The sequence below is a fragment of the Rhinatrema bivittatum genome, chromosome 2 (assembly GCF_901001135.1).
Source record: "Rhinatrema bivittatum chromosome 2, aRhiBiv1.1, whole genome shotgun sequence".
NCBI classification, from domain to species: Eukaryota; Metazoa; Chordata; class Amphibia; order Gymnophiona; family Rhinatrematidae; genus Rhinatrema; species Rhinatrema bivittatum.
The window spans coordinates 242,182,177-242,203,257 of record NC_042616.1 but is presented as its reverse complement, the minus strand read 5'-3'; the positions used below and the strand labels follow the sequence as shown (position 1 = coordinate 242,203,257).

Here is a 21,081-nt window from a genome sequence, read left to right as displayed (position 1 = left end):
GCAACAGCTATTCACGCATTTTCCTTAGGCTTTTACATGCATAAGTGAGCTCATTTCATAACATGCGCGTGTGAAGGACATTCCCAGTTTTTCCAGTTAGTCCGCCAGTTTGCCCAGTCTATTTCTAAGTCATCAAGCCCCCCCCGCCCCCGATTCTTTAGCCTGCATTCCCCTCAGTTTACCCAGTCCCCTCACGCAGTCCATAATTGGCTACAAATAGTTTTATTCAGACTTACGTCTGATGAATAGCAGAAGTAAAGATGCACAGGTAAAAGCCATAGGCACACTGCGTTTGCGAGATATAAAATTGCAACATACACACGTATATGCTGACCCCCACCCCAGAGCACCCCAACCCGCACCTTATTTCGCCCGTTTTTTACTCAATCAAAGATATTCGCGCATCGGTACTTGTGCCCGTACGTGCGAGGTTTATAAAATAGCCCCAGCGCAAAAAAGCGCTACTTGCATGGGCATCTGCCATTTTATGTGCAGGCATCTCTTTTTAAAATTCACCCTAAAGGGAATAGCTCTTAGGCACTCGTATCTAATCCATTTAGATATTATTTCAAAACGGGCATGTTTTATTGAGCTTTACCTAAAGTGAGACTAAGGGAGTCATTTTCTATGCGGATCGCACGCAATACCAAGATCGGGATGGAGTCGGAGCGGCGTCAGCCCCGGAAGAGGAGGAGTCGGGGCAGCACCGGGGTTGACGCCGCAAAGCCTTCGCCAACAGCGAAAGGTACGCTTCTTTTTCGCTGCCAGTTTTGCGCCGAATAACTACACCTTTTATGGTGTAGTTATTTGGCACGATGCCGGCTATTGCAGGACCGCCCCCCGTTTCACCCCCCCCGGCCCCGTTAACGCCGAATTCACTATGCCTTGCGGCATTAGAAAATCCAGCCCTAAGAGATGTAAGCAAAATATTAGAAGTAATAGTTCTTAAGGACCGTGACACTAAAGGCCATGTTAAATATGTTTTATCGCCCATGGAAGGAATTGGATCAATAGATATATTCCACGTATTCCCCTAGTTTTGGGGGCACCCTTATAGCCTTAGTTATATGTTAATATCATCAAAGTTTATGATTTTAAGGGCAGTTCAGTATTCGCATATTGTTTGCCAGCAATCTAAAAATTTATTTTCATATTTTCTCTTTACTTCCTGGCTCATCTCATATTTTCATCTTAAGAAAAGTCACAGAAATAATTTAAAATATTAATATAATGTATTTATTTTTCCCTGTAACACTTCCCATTCAGTTTTTGATTGTCAAATTCTCTTCTCAATCTGCATTTGCTTGTGATGAGCGCTATTAGTTTTCAGGGGCTTTGGCAATGTGTTTTCGAGGCGCTAAACCCCTTACAGTAAAGGACTAATCGACACCCCTCAAAAACACGTGGCCAAACGCGTGATGAACAGTGTGCACAGTTGAGCGCACTTTACAGAATCGGCCCGATAATGTGGTAAAAATGGAATTTTTTTAGTACTGAAACCTTTTTGTTATTCAATAGTGCAATAAGATGGATCATGATGTTGTTAGACATTACCAGAGCTTTTCATACACTGTATCACCAAATTATGATCTCTTGGTTTTACAATATCAGGGTATCAGGCACCAGGTTATCCTGGTTCAATTCCTGTCTGGCAGATCGTACCCAGCAGATAAGGATTGCATCAGAGACCTCTGCCTGGTACCCTATCACTACTGGCACCCCTCAGGGCTCAGTCCTCTAGGCCATCCTGTTTAATATCTACTTGACTCCAATATGTAAATTGCTTACAAACTTGGGGTCAATTCTAAATTGTATGCAGACACATTCCAGTTTTTTATACAGTAACATCATCATGGCCCATCATGTTTTAGTTTATTAACATCTGCCTTTCAGAAATTAGGCATTGTCTATTCCAAGATAAAATGTCTCACAATGTTGATAAGATAGAAGTAATTAAATCCAGTAGATATCCTTCTTCTGATATTGCATCAGCTTTTGTTTTAAAAAAACAACCAATTAAGATGAAAGTATGAAATTTAGAGGTTATTCCAGATCCAGATTTATCTATGCATCCTCATATAAACTCTTTGCTAAATAGCATATGATACATAGGTTGAAACCTCTGCTGAATCTCGCTGACTTGCACCGTTCTATAGATCCTTATTTTCTCTAGTTTGGATTACTGTAATTCATTATTTACTGGTTGCACTGCCCTCAGCTCTTGCTTTCTTAGCTTGAGTGCCTATGCAGTCAGTTAAATCTTTTCCATTCCCAAGTTCAAAATATCAGAGAACTCAATTTTTGAATACCAACTAACATTTATTAGAAAGTTGAACAGTTCAAACTCACTGTAGATGACAAAGTATCAAGGTTAGCCACATAGACTGCAGAGTCCAGATCTGCTGTTGAGTTTCTGGAAGATCGGTAGTCAGAGGAGAGAAAACTATAACTGTGATAGAAGCTGTAGATATTAGTGAGAAGTAGAGGGAAAGGAATTAATAGGTGAAAAAATGATGCTTTAAGGAGCCTGTAGAAGAAGATGTTGGGAGAGCTGTTAGCTTGCCAGGAGCTTCTTGTAATAATGTCTCTACAGGAAATGAACAGTCCCAGGCATTTCTTGGGGCAAGGAACCAATGAGAGGAGGCAAGAGAACACAGACAAAGAGACAAAGCGAAACAGGAAAGATCCAATAAAAAGCCCACAATCATTCATAAGATAAACAATCAGAAGTAAAAGCTCTACAACATATAGAGAACCCAAACTGTGCAATATCAATGAGATGACATAGGGAAGCAGCATAACCAGTAAACATATATACATATATTTAAATACACTATTAAGGCAGACCACTGGCCTGCCTACATTTCCCTCAGAGCCTTACAAATTGTCCAGAAATCTGCTGCCCAGATATTAACAGGGTTTAATATCTGTGAACATAATGGGGTAGATTTTATAGCACGCGCACAAGTACGCCCAATTTTATAACATGCACGTGCAGGCGCACGCATGTTATATTCCATGCCATGCTCATTCACAAATTATACAATAACGCTCCCTCCTGTTGGATAAATTCTGTCCTGTACATCTATAAACTGCCTCGGTCTCTAAGATCCTCTCACTGAGGCTTATTAGAGGTCCCCTCATCACAGCTTGTTTACCTTGTAGAAAAACATGGGACTGGGCTTTTTCAGTTGCCAGCTCTCAACAATGAAATTTCTCTGTGTCTGAGTTACACTCAAGCATTTTAAAAAGCATTAAAACATTTCCTCTTCAGAGAAGCATTTAACTTGGAGGCCTGAACTAAACAGGCTTGAGGAATCATTGAAGAGTCTTAGTTTTTCTTTATCTCTTTCTCACTTAAACTTTTCATGCTAATTGAATTTAATTAATATATATATATTGCATTTTTCCGCTTGGCTCTACTCATAGCATCTGATGTTTAATTGATAACTACTCTGATAATCATGGCTTGTCGCAATTGTTCTATTTATAGATTGTACTGTCCCGATTTTTATGTATTTTTTTTCTGTACCCTGCTGCAAACTTTGGAGGCTATGGGTAATAAATATTTTAAATAAATAAATAAAAATGTTGATATGCTACTCGTAGATATTTCAAGGTATGGGAATGTCTAGAAAGAATGGGGCGTGTAGAGAAAATATGAAAACAAAACAAACATGAAATTATTTTTATGACCTGTACTCCTTAATGCCATCAGTTGGGTATCTCGACTATTCGCCATGTTTTCTGAAACATATTCCATTTCTCGATTTTTTTAAATCAAATTCTAATATTGATTATGCTACATTTCAAAAGGGGAACATTTTTCTTGTATGTAATTTTAACATTTTTTTAAACCTTGCTCTACATAAATCCTTCATAAGATGGTAAAAAAAAATGTCTAATTGTGATGATTATAAACCTTCCATCTTTCGTGCTTTCTGATACATGATTAATAATTTCAAGTGGTTGACATGCTGAAGAGCTAGGCTTGCAACATTATTTGATGAAAGTCCTTTTCTAGTCTAAGCTCTTGTCAATGCAAAGTGCTCCAATTGCTTTAGATTGCTAGGCTCTGTGCAAATCCAGCATCCCAATGGTTTCTAAAATAAGATGCAGGTGCTCTTACAAGTAAGTGGTATGCACCCTGTTAATTTTAGATGGCTCTTCACTCAGCATGCCCAGGAATGCTGATTGGTTTTCAAAACTAGTATTAATTAAGGCATCTTCCTCTGTAAACCTATATGAGACATGTGCATGTCTTTATCAGCTGCAAATGAACAACCCTGCACTTGGAAAACAAAACAATAAGCTTTACGCTTAATAGAATTATGACTCTATGATATCAATTCCCAAAATTTGAATCTGCACTGCCTACCTTGGGTTTTTTTTTTTTTTTTTTTTAATTCTTTATTTATCAATTTTTTAATTTACAAAACCTTTAAATTTTGCAAATAGAGAAAATTAGATCAGATGAAGGAGAACAGAAAATAAACAATATTAACATATCTTAGAAGTTATTCATCTTTTCTAAATATTAAATCAGTATATATCATGCCATTTTCTATCTTCCATGGCAATGTATTAAGATCCGTTTTAATTGAGAGTGAATCATCAAAGAAAAAATATATATTTAACAAATAAAAGGAGGCACATAACTCAACCATTATAATTAAGTATTAATGGGTGATGATGTAACAGGAGTTTGCAATGATAAAAAAGCTTTTAACTGTTCGGAAGTGAAGAAAATATTAACTTCAGCTCCTTTCTTTAAATAACATTTACAAGGAAACTTGATTTTAAATGAATAACCCAATGCGGTAACTTGTTGGCGCAGAGCAAGGAATTCTCTGCGTCTACCCTGGGTAATCGGGGATAAATCTGGGAAAATCTTCACGTTTTCATTTAAAAAAGGGGTAGGAAATTTACTGAAATATTTCTTCATAATGGATTGAACATCCATAATGGATAGCATTGAGACTAGTAAAGTTGCTTTATCTATTACTTCAGTAGTATTTGACTCTTCTAAAAATTGAGTCAAATTCTCCTGGATGTCTAGTCTGTTTGATGGTGGCAATGCTTTAGGCAAAAAGTAACATTTGTTCACAACAGGAATATTTGTTTCATCAAAACACAAGACATTCAGCATATATTTTTTTAAGGTAATATAGGGGTTTTCGCCTAAAACCCGAGGAAAATTCAAAATCCTTATATTTAAATTTCTTGAAGAGTTCTCCAATATCTCCAGTCTCCTAGCCATTGACTGATTGTCTTTAACAACAGCAGCGTGAAATTTTAAGTTAGTCTGCTCTTTTTCCTCCAGGGTTGTTACACGTTTTGAAACCTGGTCAAGTTTCTTTTGTAAATCAGTGGTATTTTGAGAGCTTTGAGAAGCTAATGTTCTTACTTCCTCACCCAGATGATTTACGACTGAGGCTACTCCCGCCATCAAGTCCCAAAGGGCAGCCATTGTCACTACATCAGGGCGATCTGGTATTTTCAGGGGTTTAAAAGTCGGGGTAAGTGTTTGCGGTCTTTGCAGGATAAAACTCGCAGAACTTACCCCCGCTGCCCCTTCTCCCAGTCCGATGTCCGTTGTTTCCGCTCTGGCTGCTGTTCCTTCAGGGGCGACCGAAATTGTTGCTGGTGTTAGTATCGCATCAGTCAGCGTTGGCGTCTCTGCAAGTGACCCGGAAGGAGTTCCTTCAGTCAGAGTGTCGAGTTGGAAAAAAAGCCCTGACCCTTGCGTTGGAACTGCTCGCTGTTCTGGGCTCAGAGTAGTCTCCTCCGGAGCGGTTTTCTCACTCTCCGATTGCCGCTCCAAGGGTTCCTCGACCTCTGGATTGATGGTTGAGGAGCTAAGGAACTTTGTGATCTCCTGCTGCAAAATCGATAACGGAGGGGGTGCTGAGGGATAAACCCTTACTTTTCCCTTCCGTTTCGGCGACATGTCCACAAAGTATTCAGTAGTAAAGAGAACAAGCAGGAGATTCTGTGGCTCCGGCTCTTAACGTGCCGCCATCTTGGATCCCTACCTTGGTTTATGCTGTTTGTTTTCTTGGCCCTCAGTAAAGCATAGCAAGAAAGACAAAATTAAGTTCTCTAAGATGTTACTTTGTGAAACCTTATGGCAAATGCCTTTCACTTAAAGTGGTTGATTTTCAGAGCAACTTAGGAATATAAAACCCTGTTTTATGCATATGTGCAATTTTGTCTGTACCTGCAATCATGATATGCATTCCAGGGGAAATGAGGGGCCAGAACTGAGACAAGGAAAGCATTGACACATGCATTTCAATTTTCAGAAGTACGTGTGTAAATCTACACCAAGAAAATTACATTTGCTCCGAACAAGGTGTAGCCTTCTGCATGTGAATCTATGCATGGTTCAGGACAACTTGAAATTTTTCAGAGTACCCAAGACCACTTTGAGAATTATGGCTAAAGTCTGTGGGTAAATAGTAGCCACAGACTTTAGTCCTTTGCGGACTGTTTGAAAATTATCCTAAAAAAGTGCAGATGGAAAAGGAAGATTGCCAATATGTCTACAGGACCTCTGCAGTGCCATTATGCATTGGGAAGGAAGCAAGCTTCACCTTGGCTGCAAACTGCCCCTGGATTTCAGTGAATGGCTGTGGCACTGTGTACTAGACCCTTCCAGGGTTCATATTTGCTAGAGCAAATAATAGTTGGGCAGCACTTATTATTTCAAAAGAAACGCATTTTCTGATTTAACTTTTCCATATTTTTCACAGTCGAAAAAGATCTTGGGACTAATGTATTAAACTGCATTTACAGTAATGCACATTAACAATGCTGCCATCAGTATAAATAAGCTTGCATTTGTGCACCGTTAGGTTCATGAGATAATGAGATGCAAAAATATTCTAAATAGCTCATTATTTATTAGTGCAGCACAAAATAATGCTCATTAAAACATGCAAAATGTAGCATTGGTGCATTAAAGCAAAAATCATAACTACACCTCGGAAAGGTGTGGCTTACTGTTCTTATTAACACTTGTATTTCATAATCTGCATGAAGATATGTCTCATTTGCATCTCATTAACATTAATGGTTAATACACATGTTAAACACTATGATAATGGGCTTTAACAGCCATTGTTAATACAGATCAGTACACTGGCCTCATAATTCAAAACCACAAAATTATCAAATATGAAGAAGCAATATAAATACCTCTACACTACACTGTCGCTATCTGCTATCGTTCTCTAATAATTCCAACAAACTGCTTTGTATGTTTATTTTTTAATGAAGAATAAGAATTTAACATGAGTGTTGCCTTTCTATTTGCATTGGTAAAAATGTTCATACTCATTTTCCTAAGGGTATGCCCTGGTTGCTTGGGGGAGGGGAGAGGAGGTGATTCCTGATTGCAGTTGCAAGTCTTGATGCAATAGTTTTATCATTATTATTGCCAACATGATCCTGGTAATAAAGTGGTGAAAGCAATGAAAGCATGCTTGCAGGACCCAGATTATGGACCTTATATACGCTAAACATTTTTCCTATAGAAAAAGGGGAGAAAACTTTTATGAGGCAATTTTATTTGTTTAATATTCCTTTTATTGTTTTTTTTTTAATACAATCCAAACATTAGCATATACATGAAATGTTCATGAATAAGAAGTCCCTTGCTTTCTCTTATCCCATCTCAGCCACTCCACAGGGCATTAATATCCTACACAAACAGCTTACCGTGCATGAAAGAGAACGTAGATAGAAAAAGAAACAAAGAAAGAGTGATGGGGAAGCAGAGGAGAGAATGCTTGCTCATCATGGAAGGGGAATCAAATGTCTTAAAATTTGCTGCTTTCATTCATTCTGTATACAACCTATTCATATGCTGCAATGGAAGCTGCCAGATTGCCTATGCACTTCTGTTTTCCATAATTTTAATATCATTCTTACTGCTGAGACACCAGCTACAGACAGTCATTTCTTCTGAGGTTTATTAATGGAATACAACTCCAAGAAGTCCTATAAAATACAAACCCCAGGAAGATATATAGCGGCATTACAGTCAGTCAGTCCAGTTTCCGGAGCTTTCCCATATACTTTTAAGCTAGTGCACTCCTTCAAGATATGTACGACAGACCTGTTTTTTCTTAACAAAGTAAATAGTTTGTCATGGTAGATAAAGACCAAAATGGCCCATCCATTCTGCCCAATTAAGGAACGAATTTTAAAAGCAATGCTCATGCTAAAAGCCTATAAATGCAAATATTTATTTATTTAAGTTTTTTCTATACCGGCATTCGTGAGGGTATTACATCATGCCGGTTTACAATAAACAGGGGGAGTGATAAAAGTTACAGTGAACTATATAAATAATAGGTGCTGAACGAAAACAGTTACAGTTACAATAAAACAGGGAAAAATACAACTAGGAGCAGAGAAAAGTGATAGGAAATTTAACAGAATATTAACCGAAATTTGACGGGGTACATTTACAGAGTTTATGATATATACTAGGGCATGTTCATTTGCCATTTTGTGGGTTTTGCGTAATGGTAGTGACTGGAAGTTATAGTTTTCTGTGTAAGGGTAGTGATTGGAAGTTGGTTGGAGGTAGTTAAGATTTATTCCGAGTCTGGGAAGGCTTTTTTAAATAGCCACGTTTTGAGTCTTTTCCTGAAGGTTGGGAGGCAAGGTTCCTGCCGAAGCTCCGGTGGGATGGAGTTCCAAAGAGGAGGTCCTGCTGTGGAGAGTGCCCTGTCTCTGAGGGTTATATGATGGGAGGTTTTGGAGTGAGGTACCTGTAGAAATTCCTTATAGTACTCTCTTATGGGTCTGGAGGATGTGTGTTTTTTGAAAGGAATTTGTAAGTTGAGCGGAGCGTAATGTTGGATAGCTTTGTATATTATGGTGATGGACTTATATAAGATTCTATAATGGATCGGCAGCCAGTGTAGGTCTTTGAGGATTGGGGAAATGTGGTCTCTTCTCCGTGTATTTGTCAATATTCTGGCTGCCATGTTTTGAACCATCTGAAGTGGTTTAGTATGCGATGATGGGAGACCTAATAATAAAGAGTTGCAATAGTCTAACTTAGAGAAGATTATTGCTTGTAAGATTGTTCTGTAGTCATGATTGTGGAACAGTGGTTTTATTCTTTTTAGGACATGCAGTTTATGAAAGCAGTCCTTGGTGGTTTGGTTTATAAAAGCTTTTAGGTTTAGCCGATTATCAATGATCGCTCCTAAGTCTCTCACTTGAGTTGTTTGCAAGTTTGCTGAAGGATTTTTGGTGATGTTGCTGCTCTCCGTGGATATGAGAAGGAGTTCCATTTTTGAAGAATTTAGGATTAAATTCAGACTGGAGAGTAGGGAGTTGATTTTTCGAAGGCATGTTTCCCATAGATCTAGGGTTTTTTTGATGGATTCTTTGATGGGGATCACAATCTGGACGTCGTCAGCGTATAAATAGTATTTTAAGTTCAGTTTGGTTAGTAACTGGCAAAGAGGGAGAAGGTAAATGTTAAAGAGTGTAGGTGAGAGGGATGATATGAATATGAGAGCCATAAGCAAGTGATGCGTATTTTAAAATCCGGAAGTTACGCACGTATATCGGCATATGAGAGCAACAAAAAAGGGGCGAGAAAGGGGCAGAGTTGGGGGTGGGGCATGGGTGTTCTGGGGCAGGGCCAACTGTTAGACATGGAACTCTATATTTTAAAACTGGAGGCCGCAGTGTGCGGTGGCTTGTTAGCCGTGTAACTTTATTGCTGCTCCTGATGAGGCGCAGTATGCAGATCTAGCATTTTTGGCCTTACACGACAGGGTGAGAGGTCCAGGGGGCATGGAAGATGAAGAACCAGAGGGGTCTGGAAGACCTCAAGACTGACTGGGCAAACTGTTGGATTAATTTGAAAAACTGGGAATGTACCTTGCGTTAAAGCTGGTAAAGTCCTATGAAAAATATGCAAAGTAGGTGTGCTCTAATAACTTCTTAAAATTAGGAGCATACTTATGTGTGGTAATCTATTTTAAATCATATGTATGCATGATTTAAAATTCAAGAGTATCTCTGCTCACACACCGATACACATGTGTATGGGCGCCCGCATGCTCGTGTCAAGTTAGCCTGTAAGTGTTTATGGATGTAACCACTCTGTGCAAGTTTTATTTTATTAGTTTTAATTTATACCATCTGTTTACAGTTGTAAGCAGTGCCAGCATTTGTGTCACCAAGACCCACCTTGACTAGTCTCTCTGGAGTCCAATTCTAACTATTGTATATTTTGAACTGAATTAGTTTTGCCTTCGCTTCTTTGGTGCTCTGAATCAAATTATGTATTATGCTTTTCGAGACCTCCTTTGTTAGCTCCAAATTTTTTTCCCATTGCATTTGTAGAGATCCTATAGATCTATTTGTCTACCTTTTTGGCGTAAGTGTTTAATTGGTGAAACCTATAATATTAGGTGCTTGGCAGTTTGTATTGTTTGTTGCATTTCTGGAAATGAGAGGAATCTACCTGGTTTCATGTATCATCAAATTACTCCATAATATAGATGCTCCATCAGTTTTAATCTGTGAATTTTACCAAATTTCAGTGCTAGACATTCTCTTGGAATCTTTTTCCAATAGCTTATGGATCTTCTCTATTCAAGGTTAAGATAGTATTTTTGTCCCTCTGCAATTTACACATTCAATGCAATCTCCTTCAGCCATTTCTTTCTCCAGCTTAAACCAATTTCATATTTCCGTTCTTTTCAGTCAGAATCTCTTTTATGTTGATCAAGAAATGTGTCAGTTTATATGGAGCAATTTTCAAAGGGATTCTCTTTAGATAAATGGAAGTATAGGCTCCATCTCAATCAGCTCTTGGGTAAGGGAGCTCACTGGGAGGCTCACTGACCAGATATATCCCCATGACTTCCTGGGGGTTCCCATATAGGGGAGAAAGAAACCAATATTTTAAGGCCCACAGGGTTTTCTCACACTGAAACTCCTTCTGTTCTCCACTCACAATCAAGTTGTTCAAAGATAGTCTTTACTGATTCTGATGAGGAGATAACAAAAAGTTAATTCCAAAAAAGCACACCAAAAATAAACTTAGCCTCTGATCATACAATTCAGCATAATTCCAAACAGTCAACTCATAGGGGTAGGAATCCTTCCTTCCTGAAAACTTCCCAGTACCTGCTAAGCTAGCTCAGATACCTCTTTTCGCCAACTAATCTTTCCTCTTAGACAAGATTCTAGTTGAAACTCTTCCTTGGATAGCGCTCTCACAGGATTCTTTTCTCAAAAGCAGGGTAGCTCTTCTCCCTTCAAGAGCTCTTCATTGCAAACCACTCTCCTCGGGTAACAGTTTTCTTAGAACTCTTCTGGGACAATTGAGGTAGCTCTTCCTAATCTCATATTCTACATTTCTCTATCCAGTAAGGTGGGAGCACCCTTCTCTTAGGCCTCAGCCACCTTCTCTGGTCCAGACTCTTATACTTCTCCAGACATCCTCCCTAGGTCTTCCCTGTGGAGGGACCCAGGTCCAATTATGCCCCTTTATGAAAAGGTAGGCACTCTGGACTCAAAGTTCTGGAATCTTCAAGTATTCAAGATCCTGCTCCAACCCCAGAAACAAGCTCTTTCCTCCCACTTCACATGGGTGCAGGGGTTTTATCATTCCAGTGACCACTCCCAATAGGGAGTGTCACACCTCCCTAAACACACCTTCTTACCATGATCTCATAAACAGGGACACAATCTGGTTGAGACCTATGACACATAGTGAGGCCACATTAAAAAAAGGAAAACTGCTAGTATGGGGCAGAATTTGATGCAGAGGTTTACCTGCTGAGAAAGGACATTTAAAAACTGCCCTCCCCTCGCTGCAGGGAAAAGTGATGGTGCCAGGAGCAGGACTGAGGTGGGCCAGCTGAAGTACATGCCATGATCTTATTTTGAAAACCCAGCATGTCATTTACCCCACATATTTTTAACCTGCAAAGTATATGGGGATAAGAAATCCCAGTGGTGCTGGTTGCCAGTAGATTTTTAAAGGGAAACCCCACTGGGAGTTTCCCTTTAAAAATGGACTTGCTTGTGAGTTATCCATCTAAATGGTTTTGAATATTGACTTCTATGTGCATAAGTCCCAACCTGGCCCAGACCCCACCCCCTGAAATGCTTATCCCCTATGCCTGTAAAAGTACACGCATACTGTAGTGTAATGCATTTAAGTTGCAAAAACACAAGGTGAAATTGTTCTAAGCCACAAAGGAAGAGCGGAATTTGGGGGCAATTGTATCTGATGACTTAAGGTGACCAAACAGGTGGATAAAGTGATGGCAAAAGCCAGAAAAATGCTTGGCTGCATAGGGAGAGGAATGCTCAGTAGAAAAGGGGAGGTGATATTGCCCCTGTATAGATCCCTGGTGATACCTCATTTGGAATACTGTGTGCAGTTCTGGAGACTGTACCTTCAAAAGGATATAAACAGGATGGAGTCAGTCCAGAGGGTTAGACTTAAAGATCTAAACATATACACCCTAGAGGAAAGACAAGATAGGGGAAATGTGATAGAGAAACTTAAATATTGTTTCCATGCACAAGAAGTGAGCCTCTTTCATGGAAAGGAGGCTTTAGAATGAGGGGGTCATGAGATGAGATTGATAAGAGGTAGACACTAGGGATGTGAATCGTTTTTTGACGATTTAAAATATCGTCCGATATATTTTAAATCGTCAAAAATCGTTAGGGCCACGATACAATACCAATTCCCCCGATTTATCGTTAAAAAATCTTAAATCGGGGGAAGGGGGAGGGCAGGAAAACCGGCACACTAAAACCCCCTAAAACCCACCCCCGACCCTTTAAATTAAATCCCCCACCCTCCCGAACCCCCCCCCCCCCCAAATGCTTTAAATTACCTGGGGATCCAGTGGTGGTCCAGAACGGAGGCGGTCCGGAACGGCCTGCTCAATTGAATCCTTTTGTCTTCAGCCGGCGCCATTTTGCAAAATGGCCGCCGCAAAATGGCAGCGGCCATAGACAAAAACGATTCGACGCAGGTCGTTCCGGACCCCCGCTGGACTTTTGGCAAGTCTTGTGGGGGTCAGGAGGCCCCCCCAAGCTGGCCAAAAGTTTCTGGGAGTCCAGCGGGGTTCAGGAAGCGATTTCTTGCCGCGAATCGTTTTCCGTACGGAAAATGGCGCCGGCAGGAGATCGACTGCAGGAGGTCATTCAGCGGCGGTCCGGAACCCCCGCTGAACGACCTCCTGCAGTCGATCTCCTGCCGGCGCCATTTTCCGTACAGAAAACGATTCGCGGCAAGAAATCGCTTCCAGGACCCCGCTGGACTCCCAGAAACTTTTGGCCAGCTTGGGGTGGCCTCCTGACCCCCACAAGACTTGCCAAAAGTCCAGCGGGGGTCTGGAACGACCTCCTGCGTCGAATCGTTTTTGTCTATGGCCGCCGCCATTTTGCGGCGGCCATTTTGCAAAATGGCGCCGGCTGAAGACAAAAGGATTCAATTGAGGGGGCCGTTCCGGACCGCCGCCGTTCTGGACCACCAGGTAATTTAAAGCATTTGGGGGGGGGTTCGGGAGGGTGGGGGATTTAATTTAAAGGGTCGGGGGTGGGTTTTAGGGGGTTGGCTCACGATTTTAACGATTTTCACGATATTTTTAAAACCCAAACGGCAACAATACGATTCCCTCCCCCTCCCAGCCGAAATCGATCGTTAAGACGATCGAGGACACGATTCACATCTCTAGTAGACACAGGAGTAATCTTAGGAAATGTTTCTTTATGGAGAGGTGTTGGATATGTGGAACAGCCTCCCAGTGGAGGTGGTAGTGTTATGCTCGCCACCCGCAGCAGCCCCGTGGTGTGACCCTCTCACCTTTCTAAGCAACTTCCAGGCTCCAGCTCCCTGTCGCTTGCGGCAGTGGGCCGCCGGCTCCGACCTCAGGCTCCCGCCAGTGCCTCCGGCCCTACTCCACTTCCTGGGACTTCCAGCCAAGATGCCTCCATCCGTCAGGCCTCTCCACGGGGTTCGCGGAAAGATGCCACCAACAGCGCCGTGCCCCTCCCTAGGCGAGCGCGCGCGCATCAGTAAACCTTTTAAAGGGCCCGCGACGGGCGACCTTGCTGCGGACCCGGATGCTGACATCAGATCCTTCAGCATATAAATGCTCAGGCCTCGCACTGAAGCGTTGCTTTTGCAAGAGGTCTCCTCAGTTCCCTGTGTGGTTCTGAGTACTGGTTTCCTTCGTGCTTCCTTGATCCATGTTCCAGTTTGTCTCCAAGTTCCTATGTTTTCATTCGTCTCGTCTGTACTTTGATTGACCTCCTGATGCCGACCTCTGCTATGTCCGACCTTGCCTGCCTTCTCCAAGCCTGACCTCTGCTACGTCCGACCTTGCCTGCCTTCTCCAAGCCTTGACCATTGCTACGCCTGACCATGCCTGCCTTCTCCGTGCCTTGACCATTGCTATGGATGACCATGCTATAGACTCCTTGGTGTCCAGAGTTTTACATTGCTTGCTACGCCTTCCAGTTGCCGCCAGCTCTCTTTCAAGTTCAACAGCAATGCCTCTGCCCCTATCCTCTGGACTTGGACTCCTAAGGCTTCAGCCTGTCCTTGCTCAAGCACCTTCAGTCAATCCTCGTTCCTTGGTGCTTGGGTTCCTGTACTGGAACCAGTCTAGAATAGAACTACACCACCTGCTGGCTGTGGTCTCTGGGCTGAACTAGTTGCCTTCGACGTCCAATCTCGAGGCCCACCTAAATCCTGCCGGCCCCGGCACCCAAAGGCTCAACCCGAGGGGAATGTGGGCTGGTAAAGGTGAAGCTCCAGTGACATCTAGCTTCAGCCTACTCCACCTGCTGACGGTGGGGACCCGTAGGCTCTTGCCTGCAGGTTGTGTCAATCCCACCTCAGCCCAAGAATCCACCTCCAGCGCAACAGGTAGAGGTAAAAACAGTATCTGAATTCAAGAAAGCATGGGATAAATACAGGAGATCTCTAAAGAAGTGATGGGAATTATAATGCTAAATTAATTGGGCAGATGGGAACACTTGATGGGCCATACGGTTTTTTTCTGTCATCATGTTTCTATGTTTCTAAGTCTACTGGTCATGCAATTATCTAAAGGGCCATTTCTGCAGGTAAAGTACTACTTTACCCAAAGAAGCCGCTTTGGAAATGACTTTCCCTATCACCACATCAGTGTGTTTAAACACAGAAATATAGACAATGATGACAGAACAGCAGCAAGACCCATCTAGTCTGCTCATTTTGTTTTCTACTAAAGTGCCACAGGACACTAAACAATACTGTATATAGGGACCTTCTTGATCCCTACTATCTATTTTGTCCCTAGTGTAATAGCAATTCAGGATGTTGGCTGAATTTTGCAGGGGGCCACATTCAAGCACACGGCTAAGTCCTACTTGTAAAGTCACCAGTCCTGTTGCCCCGGGGTGTGGATTCTTTTCTTATGGGGGAAGGATTTCCATCAAGGCCCAATGTAGGTAGATAGAATGATAAGAACATAAGAACTTAAGAAATTGCCATGCTGGGTCAGACCAAGGATCCATCAAGCCCAGCATCCTGTTTCCAACAGAGGCCAAACCAGGTCACAAGAACCTGGCAAGTACCCAAACACCAAGAAGATCCCATGCTACTGATGCAATTAATAGCAGTGGCTATTCTCTAAGTAATATTGATTAATAGCCATTAAAGGACTTCTCCTCCAAGAACTTATCCAAACCTTTTTTGAACCCAGCTACACTAACTGCACTAACCACATCTTCTGGCAACAAATTCCAGAGCTTAATTGTGCGTTGAGTAAAAACAACTTTTCTCTGATTAGTCTTAAATGGCTACTTACTAACTTCATGGAGTGTGCCCTAGTCTTTCTATTATCCAAAAGTGTAAATAACCAATTCACATCTACTCGTTCAAGATCTCTCATGATTTTAAAGACCTCTATCATATCCCCCCTCAGCTGTCTCTTCTCCAAGCTGAACAGCCCTAACCTCTTCAGCCTTTCCTCATAGGGGAGTTGTTCCATTCCCTTTATCATTTTGGTAGCCCTTCTCTGTACCTTCTCCATCGCAACTATATCTTTTTTGAGATGCGGCAACCAGAACTGTACACAGTATTCAAGGTGCAGTCTCACCATGGAGCGAAACAGAGGCATTATGACATTTTCCATTTTATTAAGATCATTATTAGTCAATTTGTTGTAAATATTTTATTGTGGCTGACCGCGAAGATGGTCAGCCATGATAAAATAACTACACCTATTACTAATGCATGTCTCGAGGCTCCCAGTGCACATTTAAAGCAGCAGGAAAAAAATTTGTGGCATATGGGGACTTTGAGTGGGGGTCAGTGCTGACTCATGTCTCAACCTGAAGCCACCAGTCGAAGTGGCCCCAACTTCTCCAAAATGTTATAAATGTAAAAAAGACCTTCGTGGCAATGGCCCCATTCTTCCTTCACCCCCTTTAAAGCACAAAAGTCAAAGGAGGCCCTGGCCCCTGAATCCAATATCTCCACCCTCCCCCCCCCAAGTAACATCCTGTCCATGATTCCCCCCCTGAAGTGACAGCGATGGCCCTCACCCCCATTCCCCATTCCCCATGACATCCCAATCCCAATACCCCCTACCTCCCAAGTGACTTCCCTATTCCGATCTCCCCACCCCAATACCTAAAAACAGATCCTGTGTCAGGGCTGTGTGCACACTTGCACCCAGCCGGGCAGTGCTATTTTCCAAAATGGTTTCCACCTGACCTTGCCCCAGACATGTGATTGGAGTAAGGTTGGGGTTCAGTCTTTTTTCATTTTTTTTACATTCGGGGAGGTCATCACCATTTCTTTGGGGGGGGGTGGGGGCTATCACTGTCACTTGGATGGTGAAAGGATCAGTATCGGGATATGACTGGAGGGGGTGGAGAGATTGAGATTGGGATGTCACTTGGCAGTGGGGGAATTGGGATTGGGATGTTACTTTGGAGGGTGGGGGGCTGTCGATGTTGGGGGTATCAGGATCAAAATGTCACTTGTGGGCTGAGGGAGGGGCCATCACTGTTGTGGGGTGGTGGGATCGGGCTGTCACTTGGGGGCTAGGGGTATCGGGTTCAAGGGCCGGGTTCACATTTGATTTTTGTGCTTTGGGAAGGGGAGGCTGGGACCATTGCCATGAAGTCATTTTTTTATTTTTAACATTTTGTGGGAGTTGGGGCTGCCTCGACTGGGGGCACCGGGTTGAAATGAGAGTCAGCCCTGACCCCCACTCAACCTCCCCATATGGCCAAGTCTTTTTTTGAGGAGGCCAGTGCCCTTTTAATGTGATGGCAGTCCCTTTGAGGATGGGGCCGCCCTCGCATTAAAGGGATGCTAGGTGTGTTCTTTTGTCCTGCAGTGTTTGGGGCTATGAAACAAAAGAATGCGCCATATCACACAACTACATCTCCCGTGATAGTGGGACCCCTGCTGTGATAAAGCATCGAGGCTTGATGCATCTGGAGTTTAAATTGTGAGCCCTCTGAGGACAGAGAAATACCTCCTTACCTGAATGTAATCTGCTTTGAAGTAGCTGAAAGGCTGAATGTAAATTAATAAATAATAATAAATCTTCCTCTTTCCCAGTCTAGGGGTAATGAAGGGTGGCTCAAACACTTCCTCCCACTCAGGAAAAAAAGTTCCAAAACCCCAAATCTTCATAATTCCAAGAAAACTCACCTTCTTATGTTGAGTCAGAGATGGCGAGAAGGGCTCAGGAGGTCTTCTCTAAACTGGCCTCCCAAAGCAGGGTCCATCTCTCCTCCAGCCAGAACCAGGGATTCACAATAAAAGGAAAAACTCCAGAAACTGACCTCCAAAAAACAGTTCACTGTACTCAAAAACTCAAGGCAAACACGTCTGGGCAGGGGGTGCACTGGTAAGGGAAAATGCCTCTCTACCAAAGGTCAGGCTATGAGGACCAAACTAAATACAGGGTAAAAACAGTTCCTTCTTCCTCAAACTCCAAACCAAAATGCCACACTGCTCTCTACTCCCCACTTCTTATGCAAACAGGGGCTCACCACTCCAGCAAGCCTCAGAGAATATGCTGTATTGAATTGTATGCCCCTCTCCTAACTCTCTATCCCCAGAGCTTGGACTAGGGCTATTAGTGGAGACCAGGAGGGTCTGAGGGGAGATATGATAGAGGTCTACAAAGTCATGAAAGGACTTGAACGGGTAAATGCGAAAGTTATTTCCTCTTTCAGATAATACAAGGACTAGGGGGCACTCCATGAAGTTAGCAAGTAGCACATTTTAACAAACTGGAGAAAAATCTTTTTCTTTCAGTGCACAATTAAGCTCTAGAATTTGTTGCCAGAGGATGTGGTTAAGGCAGTTAGGGTAGCTGGGTTTAAAAAAGGTTTGGATAAGTTCCTGGAGAAGCCCATAAAATGCTATTAATCAATAGGGAATAGCCACTGCTTGTTACTGGCATTAATAGCATGGGATCTATTTAATGTGTGGGTACTTGTGACTTGGATTGGCCACTGTTAGAGACAAGATACTGGGCTTGATGGACCCTTGGTCTGACCCAGTATCACATATCTTATGTCTCTACATTAGCTTAAGCCCTATGCTAGGATTAAGTAGGAGTTTGCAGACTATCCCTTGATGTTATCTTCTGTGAGGCTGTCTGGATTGGTCCACAGCCTGTATACAAAAAAACAAAACAAAAAAAACCCAGTGTGGCAGTTTTGGTTTCTTGTTCTAGAGGTCTGGAGACTTTTGGAGTTCTCCCTGGTGTTAGACCTCACAGCCTGACACTAAGGGAAGAGATATATTCCTGACCCTGTACCCCACGGTCTTGCAGGGAGTATCTCTGGGAGTGGAAGAGAGTTCTGTGAGAGTCTGTTTTTGGGAGAGTATTGGATTTTCATTGAAACCTGGTTCTGCCTCAGGATACAGAATTGTGATTCCCTGCCTGCAAAATGCAGGTAGGTCAGAGGTGTCTTGCCAGTGGAGAAGTTGCAGTTTTTGAGAAGGGTTTTGTACCTGTTTTGTTGGGAGGAATTTTTCCCACCAGCTCCTGCCCATAAGTATGGGATAAGATTTTTTTTTAGTATTTTGGGACTTCTAACACTAGAGGACTAAGGGCAACAGAATAAAAAATCAGGAGATCCCAATCCCCACTAGGAACCCACTCTCTATCACTAGGAACTTGGGGCTTTACCTAGTGCCTGCCACTGCAAGGGTCACTAGCTCAGCTGCGCAGGACTCAGACAAGAAGAATTTTAGGAATTTTGTGAAAAGATCATCTGGAGCTTTTGGTTACTAATAGGGCTTGAAGGATTTTTGGTTGCAATACATTTATTTTGGAACACCCCATCAGAATGTCCAGTGTCTTCACTGAGAGTTAGAAGAGCCCTAAAGCAAGGACATCCCAAGCGTAAGCACATCTGAGAGGAAAACGACTGAGAGACTGTGTGTTGGTGCCCACACCTGTGAGCTTAGGGTCCCGGAGGTTAAATCCTCCTCCCCTCCAGAAAGAACCCAAGCACCTTGGGGCAAGTAGACTGTTTGGTGTGAGAAAAAGAGAGTGCTGGGAGAATGCGGCGCCGGGGATAACCACGTACCCTGCCTTCAGGACATCCACTGAAAAGGGGGTTACAGTATTTAACTTGTTTTACATTACATATAAGATGTTTTAAAAGCAATGATTAATAAGATTATATTTTAATACAAATCCATGAATGTCTATGAAGTTACTATAGCCTTTAAGTCCTTCATTCTTTCACTACCAGATGCTGGTATTACAGAGGTGACTGTGTGTGTAACCAGCTATACATGATGTCTTACTCAGCAGACTCCAATACTGTCTTGGCATTGCCAGTGTGCCACTGGCAACAATGACACCAGGATCCTTTGTATCATTACTCCTAGCATATTGGTATGTTACTACTACTTTTAAATGGCTTTATCATCTAGCTTACCCACAACATATTTGCTATTTATGATACCAAATATTTATACTAGCTTTATATTCATCTATATTGAAGATTATTTGTCATCTGCTTACTAAGGATCACCTTATCTAGCCATGTCTTCCTCTAATCTTGTCACAACTCTCTAATATTAGATTTACCACCTTACATTTGATGTCTACAAGATATTGCTCTCGTTCTACAAAGCCATCTACTAATATCCACTAACTTTCAACCCCTTTCTGTGTTACTGATGTTTTTGCTCAAAATGTCTTTCTTATTTTTTTTTATTAAGGTGTCCTATTTGAATTTAATGTAAAAAAGGATTATTATAAGTCTCTGTTCCTATTTCTTATATCTTGCAGTTCAATATACTGTATTTGAAAAGGATATATTTCCTTATGCATGCCCCACCAGTGCCAGTTCCAGGCAAGGCTTTATGAAAAGTAGGCGCTGTCTGTTAAAGATTTCAATTCCTTCACAGCTGCTTATTATTTCTTTTACTTCCATGCTGCAGGAAATACTGCAGGCTTCTGAGCTGTGTGTGCAGCCTCTCTGAAGTATCTGGCTTAGCCTCCATTTTCCTGTCAGAAGCAATGCCTTTGCCAGTCTCTTGAGAGTATTTACACATAAATGGAAGGCTGATGAAGACACATCAATTGTTTTAAAAAGTGGAAGAGGATTCAGGGCAGGCTGAATCACTGATTTTGATGACAGATGAGCGAAGATGTTTCAGCAGGATCCTCATGCAATCAAACTTGCAACCCGCCAAGCAGAGATCTACAGACCCCTTTGAGACTGCTGATTTATAAATTGGGTTTCCTTCAGCTTAACAGCACATCAAATGTGCAGTACAGCAGGAAACAATTTTCCCTCATATTTAACTGAATTATAGTGTACTATAGAAAATGATATTATTCAATTCAATCATAATAAGAAAAATAGCATTATTGTACAATACAGTTGGTTAAAAGGGAACAATGCATATCAGTTCCTCCTATATTCATTATAATGACAAATCAAACACCCTTAGCACTAGCTGTGATGTATAACTGACAATAAGAATGCTGTTCTTTAAACACAATTCTAGGATATGAAATATTTTGT

General features: G+C 42.0%; 1 protein-coding gene across 3 annotated transcripts in view; it reads right to left on the bottom strand.

Moving 5' to 3' along the window:
- CPNE4 (copine 4) overlaps positions 1-21,081 on the bottom strand; it is a 988,906-nt gene that overhangs the window by 716,797 nt on the left and 251,028 nt on the right. The gene's annotated exons all lie outside the window — the stretch shown is intronic.